The sequence below is a fragment of the Lineus longissimus genome, chromosome 8 (genome assembly GCF_910592395.1).
Source record: "Lineus longissimus chromosome 8, tnLinLong1.2, whole genome shotgun sequence".
Taxonomy (NCBI): Eukaryota; Metazoa; Nemertea; class Pilidiophora; order Heteronemertea; family Lineidae; genus Lineus; species Lineus longissimus.
In genome coordinates, this window is record NC_088315.1 from 14,273,552 (window position 1) to 14,289,387 (window position 15,836).

At 41.5% G+C, this 15,836-nt stretch overlaps 1 long non-coding RNA gene across 3 annotated transcripts; it reads right to left on the reverse strand.

Moving 5' to 3' along the window:
* Positions 1-11,550: 11,550 nt before the first annotated feature.
* LOC135492729 (uncharacterized) lies at positions 11,551-14,636 on the reverse strand. Of its 3 annotated transcripts, none has more exons than XR_010448109.1 (4): positions 14,196-14,636; positions 13,037-13,527; positions 12,759-12,829; positions 11,551-12,538 (listed from the first exon to the last, which is right to left on the reverse strand). It is a non-coding gene; the product is annotated as an uncharacterized LOC135492729 (long non-coding RNA). The 3 variants fall into 3 exon arrangements; XR_010448110.1 differs by having other exon boundaries at positions 11,551-12,829; positions 13,037-13,112; positions 13,464-13,527; positions 14,196-14,634; XR_010448108.1 differs by having other exon boundaries at positions 11,551-12,829; positions 14,196-14,633.
* Positions 14,637-15,836: the final 1,200 nt, after the last annotated feature.

Sequence of the window (15,836 nt, forward strand, 5' to 3'; positions counted from 1 at the left end):
TGACCTTCACCTCTGGATCTTCAACTAAACCGGAATAGTAGAAGTAAAACTGGATACCGTCACTGTAGTTTACAACAATGTCCATCGGTCCCTATTGTTGGGCTGTTGTGTTGCTCCACCGACGCGCGTTTCTGCCCCTCTAGGCTTCATCAGGGTGGCTGGGGTTGACTTGCATCTGTCTTGTTCGAAGTTCACAGTTTGAATGACATCATGACTCAGGGGTGGTTTCTCAATGACGTTGTGACGTTATAGACTTTGTTGCGACTCTGTTGTTGAAACATTCTGTTGTAGTCAAGCAGGTGGGCTGTCCAAATGGCACATGTTGAGGAGTACAGGATCAACCGATGACACACACGGACCAGACAATAAAATCGGAATAGTAGAAGTAAAACTGGATACCGTCACTGTAGTTTACAACAATGTCCATCGGTCCCTATTGTTGGGCTGTTGTGTTGCTCCACCGACGCGCGTTTCTGCCCCTCTAGGCTTCATCAGGGTGGCTGGGGTTGACTTGCATCTGTCTTGTTCGAAGTTCACAGTTTGAATGACATCATGACTCAGGGGTGGTTTCCCAATGACGTTGTGACGTTATAGACTTTGTTGCGACTCTGTTGTTGAAACATTCTGTTGTAGTCAAGCAGGTGGGCTGTCCAAATGGCACATGTTGAGGAGTACAGGATCAACCGATGATACACACGGACCAGACAATAAAATCGGAATAGTAGAAGTAAAACTGGATATCGTCACTGTAGTTTACAACAATGTCCATCGGTCCCTATTGTTGGGCTGTTGTGTTGCTCCACCGACGCGCGTTTCTGCCCCTCTAGGCTTCATCAGGGTGGCTGGGGTTGACTTGCATCTGTCTTGTTCAAAGTTCACAGTTTGAATGACATCATGACTCAGGGGTGGTTTCTCAATGACGTTGTGACGTTATAGACTTTGTTGCGACTCTGTTGTTGAAACATTCTGTTGTAGTCAAGCAGGTGGGCTGTCCAAATCTTCAACTAAACCGGCCCCATTGACTGGTCTGACTGGCCAACTGTCCTGACTGGCCTCCCACAGGAATTCTGGACCATGCTTCCATCGTTCTTGTGTCAACATCTGTGACGCAGTGAGACCCCTCGACAGGTCATCAGCTGGGTTTCGACTTGTATCAACATAATGCCATTGCGACGGTATTGACCCTTCATGAATTGCAGCCACCCGGTTGGCTACAAATGTGTGAAACATTTTTTCCTCATTTTCAATATACTGCAAGGCGAGAGTACTATCTGTCCAAAACCAGGACTCATGTATCGGAATCTCTAATTGTTGACGCAACTTTGTGTCCAATTTTACCGACACAACTGCCGCTGCCAGTTCTAACCTCGGTATTGTCATGGTTGGTTTTGTAGGCGTCAAGCGCGACTTGCTCATCAACAGTGAACAATGCACCTGATTCTCGCTATTTACCACTCTAAGGTAGGACACAGCAATGTGGGTAGTTGTAAAACAAGAAACACAGAAACGAAACAGAAACACAGAAACGCAGAAACGAAACGCAGAAACGAAAATCAAACGGGTTTTCATAAAAGTTGGAATCAAGCGGCACGCCGATACTTTCCTTGCCCAATCCGTTGTTATTGTCGTTTAAAAGTAAAATCTGAGGTTGGTGGGTTGCGGCCAGCCGGAATGCAATAGAGTTGTTGAGGGGATACATGGAGCAACTTGGGGGGGGGGGGGGGGGAGGGGGCGGCACGATATGGGTGAAGTCTTTTGAGGTGGTGGTGTAGTACTTTGGTAGGTTCGATTCGATTCCTACAGTATGTTATTTTAAATGAAGGTGCAGTGCAACATCTTGCCTTGAAGTGTTCAATTTACATGAAGTACCAGGATCATCCTACAAATCCCGTCTGATGCAGCACTAAATGCAAGGTACGGTACCAGTACATGGGTGAATCATTTCGACGTTATGTGAGACGTGAGAGACCAATTTTGGCGACTAGAATAGAGTAAAGTGGGGGGGGGGGGGGCGGGCGGGCACTAGACTTGGACTTGGAGTAACTCAGTCTTGCCTGCCCAGCTGCTGCCTTTAAATAGTCCCTTTAAATATCTGTTTATGTTAATGAGGTTGCAGTAGGGAAGTTCAGCCTAGTGTCGTGCACAGGCCATGGAATGTACAAAAGAACAGGACTCGCTATTCGAAGGACTATTTTCTATTTACGCCGTGTAGTACACACATGTAGTGTATTGGGGAGGTCAGTGTAAATAGAAAATAGTCCTTCGAATAGAGAGTCATGTTCTATTGTACATTCCTAGCAGGCCTATGGTCGTGTTCTGGTCATTGGTCATGCAGACTTACTGGCGGCTCATATCGATCATAAAGTCCTCATGCCCTACAGATGGTGGATCGGCATGGTCATGGGTTAGATTCCTGTCCTCGAGATTGAGTGGTGCTTTGGTCATCACTCATTGGTAGACCCATCTGCAGTGCGTCAGTGATCGGGAAGGAGGACCATTTTGTCTTGGAGGCAGAGCCTTTTTAATTGAGATGAAGATGACAACTGATGGAAATTAACATCATTCAGATATGGATGACTCATGGCCCAAGACTGACAGGATGACATCTTTGAGTCCAGATAAAGCATAACCAGTAACAATGATTTTCAATGGATCACTTTCTTCTTTAATATGAAAATACATGTAAAAAACTAAACCAGTAAACAACAATAAAATTTTCTACCTACATAAATCCTTGTCAATAACATGACCATTTGCAAAGATTAAGTCAAATGGCCAGGGGCAAATGAGAACACCTGCAGGTACATGTACACCGACCGAGGACGTGAAGTAGGCCTACTTGTCATGCTGCCCTGGTGGCCAAATTTGGAATTCGATTTTGCCAAAATGCTGCCCGAGGTGTAATCACACTAAGTTTTAGTGTTACGATACATGACGGTGAAAATACACCACATGTAGTATGAATCAAGCAATGTGATAAATGATTTGAATTAAAATTTACAAAAACAACAAAAACTAGTATTGGGCAATTCGCCTAACAGCAAATTGCAGACCATATCCCTGGTGAAAGTATTTTGTCATGTTGAGAAATTAGGTTTGCACCAGGATATAACCAGATAAATCAGAGGCAAATAACCCTGAATAACCAGCTGAATTAGGTTGTGACAGTAGGTGCATCATAAATACTAGAATTAGCGATGGTTCTGGGACTGCAACAACTCAGCAAATGGATGGTCAGAATCCAGCAGACAACAAGCAAATGTAATCTGAATCTCAACATCTTTCGTATCTTTTGATGAGTTTTCTGGTCGAGTGAGGGAAACCAGTTGGCCATCTGATATGGCTGGTGGGGATGAAAGCTCCCAATGTTGGGACGACCAATAATACATTGCGTCTCCACAGTATTAATTTATATTATAATACCTCCCTCCATGCACACATGGTTCTGCTGCCAATTTTTTCTTCAAATGATCTAAGTGTCAATCATGCACTTGTGGGTACTGGCACCACGTAGGTAACTTCTGATCTGATCTTAAGTGGCAGGTTTTTGGTGTCTTGATCTCTACATAAAATTCCTTCGACATGGTGCAACAAACCAGTCCAGTAGATATATACATGGTCATAGCATACGGCATCGAGACAACCAGTATGCAAGGTTACGGCCAGGCCCAAGGGGTATGACCTATCAGCACTAAGAGTAAAAACTTAAAATGCAATAATATCTTTTTAAACTAACTGCCACAGTAGGTTTATTTATTCAGTCTTTTTGAAGTAAAAGTATTACAGTGAAAAGAACGAAATACGGCTGGAATATTATACTGGTTTGTCTTCGGACGGCAAATTCAGCACTGCACCGATGTCAAGGTTAAGACGGTTATACGACTTTGCCTCATCAGCTCCTCGTGGTCAAGGCTCCTATATCCGTGACTGATGCGGTCGCAGAACAGAACAGATGCTGATCATCCCCGTCACTGCGTCAGGCTGTAAAACAGAGCGAGGAAATATTTTAACTTCACCAGAAGTTTTATCATTCATTATTCAGACCAACAGACACTGACTACCTGCTAATAGTCTATGAATTTCATTGTCATAATTCAGAACAAACACTTATCACCTTTGCTCAGAAGGTGTGTACATTCGTGTGTCCATTTACACTGCACGTGTATACATGCTTTACTGTACATTTCTACAGGAGTGAGCAGGATGTACAGAAAAACGATCTCCAAAACTGTTGCTTTCAGCACTCGCGACACGTTAAGCGAGGTTTTAGCAATTATTTTCAGTGAAGGTATATCTCATGTGTAGAGTCTGGGTGATTTTGAGACATTCTTAGGTGTTTAAGGCGCACAGTTTGATGAAACTTGCCCGAATTCGTAATTTTTTTGATGAATGTATATCCGCCATTGCGGGGATCTGGAAACTTTCGGATGACAAGTTTGCCTCAAAAGATGGACGTGCTCCCTATAATCACCCAAACTAACAGCGAATATATATTCTTAAGATCCTTTTCTTGACCTCTGATGAGTTAATTTTGTCTGATGCAGTGTTTCAACACAAATTTGAGGGCGATTACAATCACGAAAAAATCACACTCACCCAGTCTAGAATGCGTAGACGAAGTGTCTGTTGGCTCTTCCATGTAGCGGGTATCCTCCCACCTGTTCAGGTCGGGACAGATCAACGTTGAGCAACTTGCCTAATCGGTAAAAACGCGGGAGGCAGTGCTATTACCGGAACGGTTCAGAACCGGCGATTTTCATCAAAAATCACCCGAAAACTAAAAAAGTAAGCAACGGCTGCAAAAATAAAGTACACGTTGTTCGTTAGCAGGTTATGAAACGTAACCTAACCAAATTTCAGGTCGTTCCGTGCGGCAGTTTCGGAGATACGTGTCGAAAACCACATCCCTCGGGTCCTGGCGATCGGCTCAGTAAAAACAATAGACCATATCCACGGAGTTGTGGATATGGTCTAATGAGAATTGAAAATATGAATAGTATCCCGAAAAATTACCATGTGTGACTACCAGTTAAAACCAGGGATATGGTCCAGTAAATAAATCAATTAAGTGCTCTATTAGATTTGCACCACAAAAACGTACATCATCAAAATATGTCTAGGACAGGCAAAAAGATGGATAGCTCCGATCATTACAATATCACCACTCTGGCAGTTCATGATGACAATTCTAGACACGAAATAAATCAATCAATGAATATGGATTGCATCACAGAACACCACCATGACCACCAGCAGACCATTTAAAATCTATTCTAATTCTATGCTAACCTTTGATATGGTACACTCAGGTACAGTAAATAAATCGTTTACAGTGCGCTCTAAAACTGCACCACAAAACAGGCGCATCAACAAAATATGCATGGGACAAACGAAATAAAACGGACAGTTCAGATCAATACAATTTTACCACAATCAATCACATCAGTGCAGCAGTATGGCTTTAAAATCTTCATAGATAATGTACAGTGTACATAAAGAGATGAGTGTACATTGAGTGTACATACGTGTACAAATAGAAATTCACCATTCTGACTACTAGTATAAATGCTCCAGCATCCACTAGTATGGTGATAATATGACCCTGCACTGCAGACTCTGTCCCCCGAGATACTCCACTGGGCCACAAGTATTTTGAGTCGAAAAAGACCAGGAAAGAAGCATAACCTCAATTAGGCCGGCCCAAACTAATTGTCTGTTTGCAGTAACCCTACCCAAGGTACATGTCTTCACACAGGCAAGGTACTAGCTCGTAGGTAGGCAAATAGTTTTGATAATTCTCAGTGATTTTGTAGGTGAAAATGAAAGAAAAACTCCAATAAGAACTTTTGGGGTCGGTCGGGTTACGGCAAACAAACAATACATCTGGTCCAGCCTAATAACAGAAAAAGGGTTTTCTCTTCGAACTAACAATGGGGAATTTAACGTTCAATCTCAACTCAGAAATCATTTTGTTTCCTTAACCCCAAGACTTGTCAACTGCTCTCGTGCTTCTCCACTTAGCAATGGCAACGTGTTCTTTTCAATCACAAGGTCCACAGGTTTAATATCGGGATATTTTGTCTTTACACATGCTAGCCTGAAGTGAAAGAAAATGTTCTGCTTTTTTGTTTTTTTCACATTCTGACCATTTTCTTTCACATAAAATTCCCTTGGTCCATGCGTTCGCACAACGTACTGCTGTCTGTCCACAGCAACGTAGTTGGCATCATCTGGGCGGACTATTGTCATCTTGCAACCAGCATCCAGAGGTTGCTGGCAACCATAACAAATGCGTGCTTTTGTTTGGGAATGCAGCAATACGTGAAACCCATCTGCTTGCTCTGATGGGATTTCGCTGTTGAAACTGTGGGCTGGGTCTACAATCCTCTCTGGTGTCAATGGAGGTGCACGGAAGTTCCCAGCACGCCGAGATGGCTTTCCCGATTTTTTCCCTGCCCCCTTGGTAACGTTAGTGTTCAACATTGCCGATAAATTGGCTCCACCTTTTCTCTTGCTTCGCCACTGAAGGAATTGTGGCAACATACCCACCACTTCCCCTACAGCCAAGGAATGGGCGCACACGTTCATAGATTTGTATTGGCAGCACTTGTCATCGCACGCTATCCGGCCGGATGCAGCTGAAAACTCAACAAAATGTGGAGCTTTTGAAGAGTCACTTCGAACCATCCTTGCATAGGTGACACCTGGAGCACTTGTTATGTCAGATGACTCATTTTTGACAATGCCTGCTGCTTTTTTCCACATTGACTTCAGCATCTCATCAGGTAGTGTCAACAGATCTGCATCCTTGTAGTGAACAGAGAGGCAAGGATCCTGGCTTTGAATTTCATCAGCATCGGCATCAACAGTTCCCTTCCCAAAGACTTTTTGTAGGAGAGTGGTCCGTTCTTCTTCCGACATCTTTTTCCACTCAACTGGATCGACCTCCAAATGTTGAAACTTTGGAGCAAGTCTGTACTCCCCGCAGCCTCGGACAGCTTTCTTAGCCTCATTGTACTGGCAGATCACGAACTGATGGAGTTTTTCATTAAAATCTGGGAGAGAGTTTTTCTTGTGTCCTACCCACTGTTTGAGGGAGTTGTTGAGACTCTCATTTCCATTCGTTGTGAAACGGCGTCCTTGCCAATGGGCAGCTTTGCGTACACACTCTATCATTCGGGCCTTGAAGCTCTCCGCCTGATGCTTACTGAACCAACGGTAAAAACCTGGGGCAATCGCCTGCCATTTGTCTTCAAGCTGTCCTAGTCTCACATCGAAATCTTCACTGTCATGAGCATCAACTAGACCCTTAATTAGGACTGTTCCCTCCTGGAAGCCAAATATATCCCTTAGCAGCACCTTCTTCACTAATGCGGAGACATACAGTTTTGTCGCCATGTATCTTTCTATATTGGCCTTTTTGTGAATCCAACAGAGGAGATTAATGGAATCTGGGAATGCAGCAACAATGGCATTCAGGAGGGCCACCTCACCATCTGTTCCAAATGCCTGTATATGGCGAAGGGCAGGATTAAGTCGCTGTAGGCATGTCATGAAATAGTAATAGTTGTCCATTTCGCGTTTATGGTGGACAAATGACGGCCCCACGAAAAAATGGATGCGTTCCTGTTTTAGCAGAAACCAGCACTGGATGTTGCAAAGTCGTCACTGTCACATAGAAATTTCCCAACTCAAATGTTGGGTCGATGCCAAATACAGAAAACTCCTCTGGATGAGTCAGGAATTTTTCTGCATCACGCAGCTGCTCTCTTGTGGCCAACATATATTGCAAAGTTGGCTCAAAACCTGTTTTTGTTTGTTCAGTCTGAATGTGGCCCAATGTCAGTTCGTGTAAAAATTCACCAGTTTGTTGGCTCTTAAGACTGTCAATGAGAACAGTCAACCCATCCTTAACATGATTCTGCTTGAACCTGCTGGCATTGTATATCTGGGTGGTATTCCTTGGCTCCTCAGAAACACTACGACTGTTATCACCCCCACACTCAGTATACACCTCATGGTAAATATTCTTGGACTTACTCCTGGCCTCCGTTCCTTTCTGCACTTTCGCATTAATGGACTCAATCGTAGTTGGATCAGTTCGGTGATATGCACCCTTCACCTTCACAGCGTTACAATGGCATGGTAGGTACACTTCACTGCTGTCGCCTTCATGAAAGTACTGCACGACTGCATATCTGCCCGCATTGTTATTATCGTCTAAAAGAGTAGTAATTATCCGAGAGAATCTTCGACCCAACTTCTCTTTTGTGCCCTTGTGAATGCCATACTGGCGCAATAGTGTGTACTGTCTCTTACCACGAACATCTGCTGCTGCCGAGGAAGAGACACCTACTACTTCTCCATCGCTGACATCCACCCAGAATTTTCTCCTTGGCATGCTGGTTAGCCAAGCCCCATTATCATCAGCAAATAACGATTTATATTTGACAGACTGCAGATCTATCAAGAACACAGCAGTCTTTCTAACTCCAATCGGTTTTTTTACACTAACAATACCATCCAATGGATCATGTAGAAGAAGGCAAAAGAGTTCTTTGGCAGTTAGACCAGTTTTTACTTCTGAGACAATTGGCATGGTTTTATCTCCATCATAATACTTGATGCCAGGCGAACTCGTACCTGCAGCAGCCAAACTAGTTGTAGTTTTTGTACCTGCAGCAGCCGAAGCAGTTGTATTCTTCTGGACAAATTCAAAGTCTGTGGACCTGGAAGAAGAGCAGAACTGTCAATATTTACTCAGCAAAGCCAACACATCCATTATGTTTAAGGCTGCTGTCACATAATGCAATTTCACTTTTCTTTTTTTTGCGCGTCACACTTTATGTTTTCTTTCATTCCTGGGAAAGCACACCACAACAAACAGTGCATGCTTTATGGCATGCAATATCCTGTTGCCTACTGTCTTGGACATGTCACATCCTGTCTTTAGCTCTAGTCAGGTCAGGGCCCGGCCCGATTGGAATTGATGCATACCACCAGGGCTGTTCAGCCGACCACATTCTTTATGTTAAAATGCACTTGCAGGCAAGTATAAATATGACACTGGGGATGTATGGGAGATTGACATCATCGTTCTGTGAGTAACGTAAAACCGATATAGGTTTCTGGTTGAGTGATTCTTATTGGCATTGTGCCACGATTTCCTTTCATTTAGTGCGTCTAGTGTCAGGCCAGGTGGCAGCACCATATGAAGTATGAAGGTGCTGCAAAGACCACTGAGGCCAAAAGAACACATGGGGACGCTTACCTGTTGTAGGACAATCGCCTTGTTGACTGGCTGCCAAGATCTTGAAGTTTAATGGGGTCTTTGGGCTCACTGTCACTGCAACAAAGAGTAAAAATCATACACTGAGGGTGCTCTTTTGACTTAAAACAGACACATATGGAAATATTTTTCTTTTCTGTTTCTCGCACAATGCATGCACTGAAGAGCAATTCAAAATGTGCTAATCAATTCTTGTTTTTCAACAACCAACTGGCCTAGCAGACAAAGCATTCTTGAATGAAGGTGATAAAAGTCAGGAGAACACACAGCAAGGACACCTACCTGTTGAAGGACAATCCCTTTGTTGGCCCGCTGTCCAGTTCTGGAAGTTCGAATGTGTCGTTTGGGTCACTGTCACTGCAAATAAAAGTAAAAATCATATGAAGTTTGCTTATCAGTTCTTGCTATATTGAACTACCAACTGGCCAAGCGGACAAAGCATTCTTGAATGAAGGTGATAAAGTCTGGCCAGGCCTGGAGAGAACACACAGCAAGGACACCTACCTGTTGAAGGACGATATCTTTGTTGGCCTGTTGGCAAGGTATTGAAGTTTAATGCGGTCTTTGGGGTCCCTGTCACTGCAAGAAAGAGTAAAAATCATATAGAGGGCGCTCTTTTGACCTGAAACAGACACATACACACGGATTTGTGCATGCACTGAAGAGCAGTTCAAAATGTGCTTATTAATTTAAAAATGTTTCGACGACCAACTGGCCTAGCACTAGCAGACAAAATATATTCTTGAATGAAGGTGATAAAAGTCAGGAGAACACACAGCAAGGACACCTACCTGTTGAAGGACAATCCCTTTGTTGGCCCGCTGTCCAGTTCTGGAAGTTCGAATGTGTCGTTTGGGTCACTGTCACTGCAAATAAAAGTAAAAATCATATGAAGTTTGCTTATCAGTTCTTGCTATATTGAACTACCAACTGGCCTAGCACTAGCAGACAAAATATATTCTTGAATGAAGGTGATAAAAGTCAGGAGAACACACAGCAAGGACACCTACCTGTTGAAGGACAATCGCTTTGTTGGCCCGCTGTCCATGTCTGAAGGTTCGAGGATCTCGTTTGGGTCACTGTCACTACAAGAAAAAGTTAAAATTGAATGACATGTAAGCTTGTATGTAATGAAAGCGGTATTTTGATTTGAAAAATAGTTGTTCTTTTCAGTAAGCTGTTTTCAAAACAGTGGACAATTCAAAATGTGCTGCTTAACTTAGTCTCTGTATCAAAGAGGCAATCACATCCTAATACCTGACACTTTTCAATGTCTATTCAACACTGACTTGAGCAAAGTTAATTTTTTTTCTTTCAGAATCAACACCAATCAAATACAAGCCTATCGGCGTCTGATTCACAATGTGGTTTGTGAGGAGTGTCATAGTCGTCAACAGTGTAGCTTACGTATTTCGAAGACCAGTGGAATTGGCGGCGTCAAATTATTAGTGAAATTTATAATTTACAAATTACAAATTTACATTTTACATAAGATGAAAGTACAATGACCATAAGCATGATGAACTAAATAACTGGTGTGACATTGTTGTGGATTTGGTGGTGTGCAGCTGGAGGAGTGGACAATGTCACAACCAGGGTTCCTACATTATATAGAGTGGAACCTCCGTTAGTAGACACCTCTCTATTAAAGACAACCTTTCCAATAAGGACACTAGTTTTGGTATTGGTTGTTTCCATTCAATTTTGACTTCTCTAATCAGTCTTTGGGTGTTCCGAATGCTTGACACATTTCGAACATGTTTTGGTTGGAAACAACCCTACAGTCTTACACTTATGGCTGAATGAATGACAGTGCATTTTCGTGAAAGCTCGGTGATGAAATGCTGCGACACTATTCGTCACCAACATGTTTGATGGGTGGTGCCATCTGCACAAAGGACGATGAATTAAATAACTGATGTGACATTGTCGCTGCATTTGCAGGTGTCCACATCGAGGAGTAGATGATGTCACTACATGTACCAGGGTTTGTACTTTCATATACAGTGGACCTACTTTTTGTGGACACCTTTCTATTGAGGACAACCTCTTTAATAAGGACAGTAGTTTTTGGTTCCAAATTGGTTGTTTCCATTCAACTTGACTTCTCAGTTTAGGACACCTCTCTGTTAAAACAGCACTTTTCCGTCCCTGGGGCATTTCTGGAAATTTCATGCTATAGAGCAATTGGTTCAGCTAAGTGACAAGAACAGTACTATAAGACGGTTTTAAAAAGTTGAAAATTATTTATTTAAATGACATATGAATGGTTCAGCAGTAATTGGCAGTGTGCATTATGTAATGAAATATGATTTACATAATATAACATTTTTGTGACAAATAGTACAGATGATGGATAAATCGATACAGTGGATAGCTGTTAGAATATGCAATACATGCAATAGCATTTGTTTTTATTGAGATTTTGCGAGAACCAAGTGGTATTTTGACAAGATAATAGAAAGCCAATAACACTACAAGAACATGACTTCAATACATTGACATTGTAGTACTTGGTATACTAAAAATATTCAAAGATGGGTATCTTAAGTTAAAGTACAAGATGTATGAATGAAGGAGGCACTCTGGTAAGAAATGGTGTCGCTAATGAAAGATTAGAACAGTCCGTCTCAACCTGCCAAGCTCAGAGCGACATGCGCCTGGTTTTGCTGTGACGGGTCACATATACAAAGTTTACATAAAACAAGATTTGTATGTTTATTTAGGAGGAGTACAAAAGTTGTATATAAAATGCCGACTTCATTATGATTTATAGGACACAAAATTTGACATGACAGCATTTTATAAAATATGAATAATCTATAATGAGAATAGTTTTGTAGCACCAATGATTTGAAAATACTGAATTTATTTATTGCATGAATAGAACACAAAAAACAGGACGATTACATGATTGTCACATGCGTGAAATATATTGTCATGGATGGGCATTGGGAACAAAAAGAATTGCTGTTATCAGCTGCATTGGTAGCGATTGCTTTAGCTGATTTTCAGAAACTGACAGGAATGAGAATGTTGATATAGTGTTGAAAAAATATTTTTATAACATACATTGCATTCAAATAACACTAAGAAGTAGACGAGTACTAATTTCGCACACTTGAAAATATTTGGACATTGACTGTCACTGGTAGTGGTAGTAGAGTAATTACATGCCATCAGCAGCACTAATTCAGACAGTTTTCGCTGTGCTTCAGTAACTGACTGGAATGACTAAGTTTGATTGTGCTGAAATGATACATAATAACGTACATTGCATAAACAAAATGATTACAAGATTTGTACTGTCTTGAAATATATGGACAGGGACAGTCACTGGAAGTTTGACATGCCATCAGTTGCACTGCTCCCGACAGTTTTCACTGTGCTTCAGTAACTGACTGGAATGACTAAGTTTGATTGTTCTGTATTTGCCTCCATTTGGATTTTGTGAACAAAAGTTACTAACCTTGTGTAATTGAAGTGTCGAATTCGCCTTGGTCGAAATGATAATACAGTAAATAAATCTATTGAATGTTGCTGAAAAGAAAACACTTACTACGTTAGAAGCCATGTACATGATAACACCACCACCACCATTATCAATATCATCACAAGTCAACTGGGGAATATGTGTGATATTTGTTCAAAACTTGCGTATATGGTATTTGCAGGTCTATTGTATTGTAACATATTTTTCACTTTCAAAATTAACTTTTTTACTAGAAATTATGAATCAATACTAACCGTAAGAAGCGTATGAAATTACAGAAGGCCTTCGTCGAAAAATGTAATGTACTTGTACTCATTCGTGTCATTAAACCTGAAAGCAGCACAGCATAACAGTGAAATTACCGTGACATCAATGGATGTCAAACTAACGTAGTGACGTAAATTTGAATTCGAAGTGCACAAATTCACAATTAAGGTTTCGAACACATTGAGAACTGAAAAACTTCATACAAATGCTTTCACACCAATGATATGATTGTGGCGCTCCTGATGAGGTATCGCCCTCTGCTAAGCAGCTTTGGTCGTAACTAGGGTAAATGTTTTTTTCAAGTGATATGAGCGATGCAATACCTTAGTTTCCACCAGCGCCACGTAGCAGTCAATGAAGTTGTGCTGGTACTCCATTAACGTCATGCTTCAAATTTGAAGAAATTAATATTACCTTCATCAAGTACGTAATAATATTACACCAGGCCTTTGTCGAAAATGTAGATCCCGAAGTCTAACTGTAATGAAAGAAAACATCAATGTGACAATATGGTCTACTATGTATGAGGGGGAGAACGGGTATTTTCGGGACACTGGGATGGGCCGAAAATAACTGTCGGGATTCGGGATAGACACCCTTATTTTAGCGGGATTCGAGACAAGCCGTGTTTTGCGTCACGATTCGGCTAAAATTGCGTATTGGGAAACGGGATAAGCCTTTTTTCCTAACGGGACGTCGAGACAGTTACCCCCCCCCCTTCCCCGTTCCCACCCTCATGACATGTAGCATTGTTTGTAGGCCTATTGTTACTCACAATCTATTTTTTTGTAATTGATACTGGTAGTATCAATGTGAAATATGCCACACGTTGGGAGCATGCAAGGCCTAGTACAATACACCATCATCACAATCAAATATTTCAATAATACACTGTCAACGAGAATGAATGTTCAACCATCAATCACGTGCATTGTAGTAGTGTACATCCCCCATCCCATGACGGCTTGCGCCCCGCTGACACGACGAGCACATGGTTGAGCCAATCCATCGCCTATACACTACTTTACAAAAATCGACACCTACTGAAACTTTCACTAATTATTCTCGGAAATGTACTTTATCGTTACATCAATAAATGCACATTCGAATTTCAAAACTACCACTTATTTTTGCCGTGAAACTGACCTGAGTTATCGAAACACCGTCACTGCGAAAAGAGGAAGAAGCAGGTCCGCATTTATCGAAATATTGCTAAATATAATTGTCAAAATGTCGACCAAATTACCAATTAAATCACAATAAACTTATCAAATGTTCACTCATGCCTTTGGGTGAAAAAATACTGATTTTTCAATCATTCTCAATTTTACAAATCACCAATCACAAAAAGAAATAATGATGCAATTACCCAAAATAGATGAGGTTTGACCACTGGTATAATTCCGCCATCTTGGATATCGGCATCGTCACCACCACTTCAAATTCTAAAGTCTTATTCAGGCCTAATATGTGTCATCTGCTGTGGTAAAATGGCTTGTTTTATCAATAAATAACAAAATATGATCTTTGTAAATAAAATCGGAGATCTTCTGGTGTGTTTTTATGTGAATTTATTACGAACTATCAATGCAGCGCAGGGCAGCCATCGTGTTCTCATGCGTAGTGGCGATGCGATAGCCATCCGCGGCACTGCTTTTCAAGATGGTGGCAATTGCCCAGTGCTAGAGGCGTTGTAAGGAAAATTGACAGCAGGCCCCTAATGAATGAACTCTCAACGATATCGATATATTTTCGTAATTCCAGCACAACTGTTCACCAATGAACGTCCACCGACAATCCCACTTAACGAATATTAATATCAATTCATATCATGTATCTTAAAACGCTTTTATTTCATTTTAAAAAGAGTTATCGAGTGAACGATGACCTCCTACCGTACCCTCGAAATAAACAGCCAAAATGACCACAAAAACACCTTTTTAGAAAAAAAACAGCGATTTTTACGAAATAAATGTCATCAGAGACGAAACTAGACACTAATTTAGCCAGGTATGCACAGTAATAGTACCTGAAGTGATCGATTTCAAGGAGAAAATACACTGAAAACAACTTTTCAGGAACAGAAATAAGATCACATTGTGAATAAAAATATGGAGTTTAGTCAATAGTGCAGCTGTACAGCCGCTCTTAATCCAAATAGTTTTCAAGGTTAAATGGTGCCAGTTTTAGTGCATAGACTTACTCGTCAATATTAATGGGGTTGCGATGTGATCCAGTCTCCAGTCGTCTCCTCTTAGGCAATGCTGATTCAGCCACTGCATCTCTGTAAGTGTAACAACAAAAATAGGAGAAGGGTTACATTGATAAGGGGTGAAGATATAGCCGGCCAGAATACGCAGATTCATAATCCAAATGCAATTTTGTATAGAATTTTCAAGTGGACCTCCATTGTCAATTAAATAAATCTTCAATCCGTGCCTTGGATTATCCTGACCGGACCAGAGCTCAGAACCTCTCTAATATTGACTTTAATAGGCCTACCAAGTTTCAGCAAATTCGTACGCATAATAAACGTACTACGGCACTACAACTGGATTTCTATTTTTATCGGACCACGATAAAATTGAACGGGCCCTCCCATAACCATCATACCTAGTAAATCAAATCCTGAAAAACACGTTGGACGTTCAATTTCAAGGCTTATCAATCACATCATACAACCAGTCAGTCCGGTGTGTAGGCTTTGCCTAAATGGGTAGGCCTACAAAAGATTTGCAATAAGTGGTCTTCTGCTGTCAGTCAAATGGCCCTCCCCCCAATGGCACA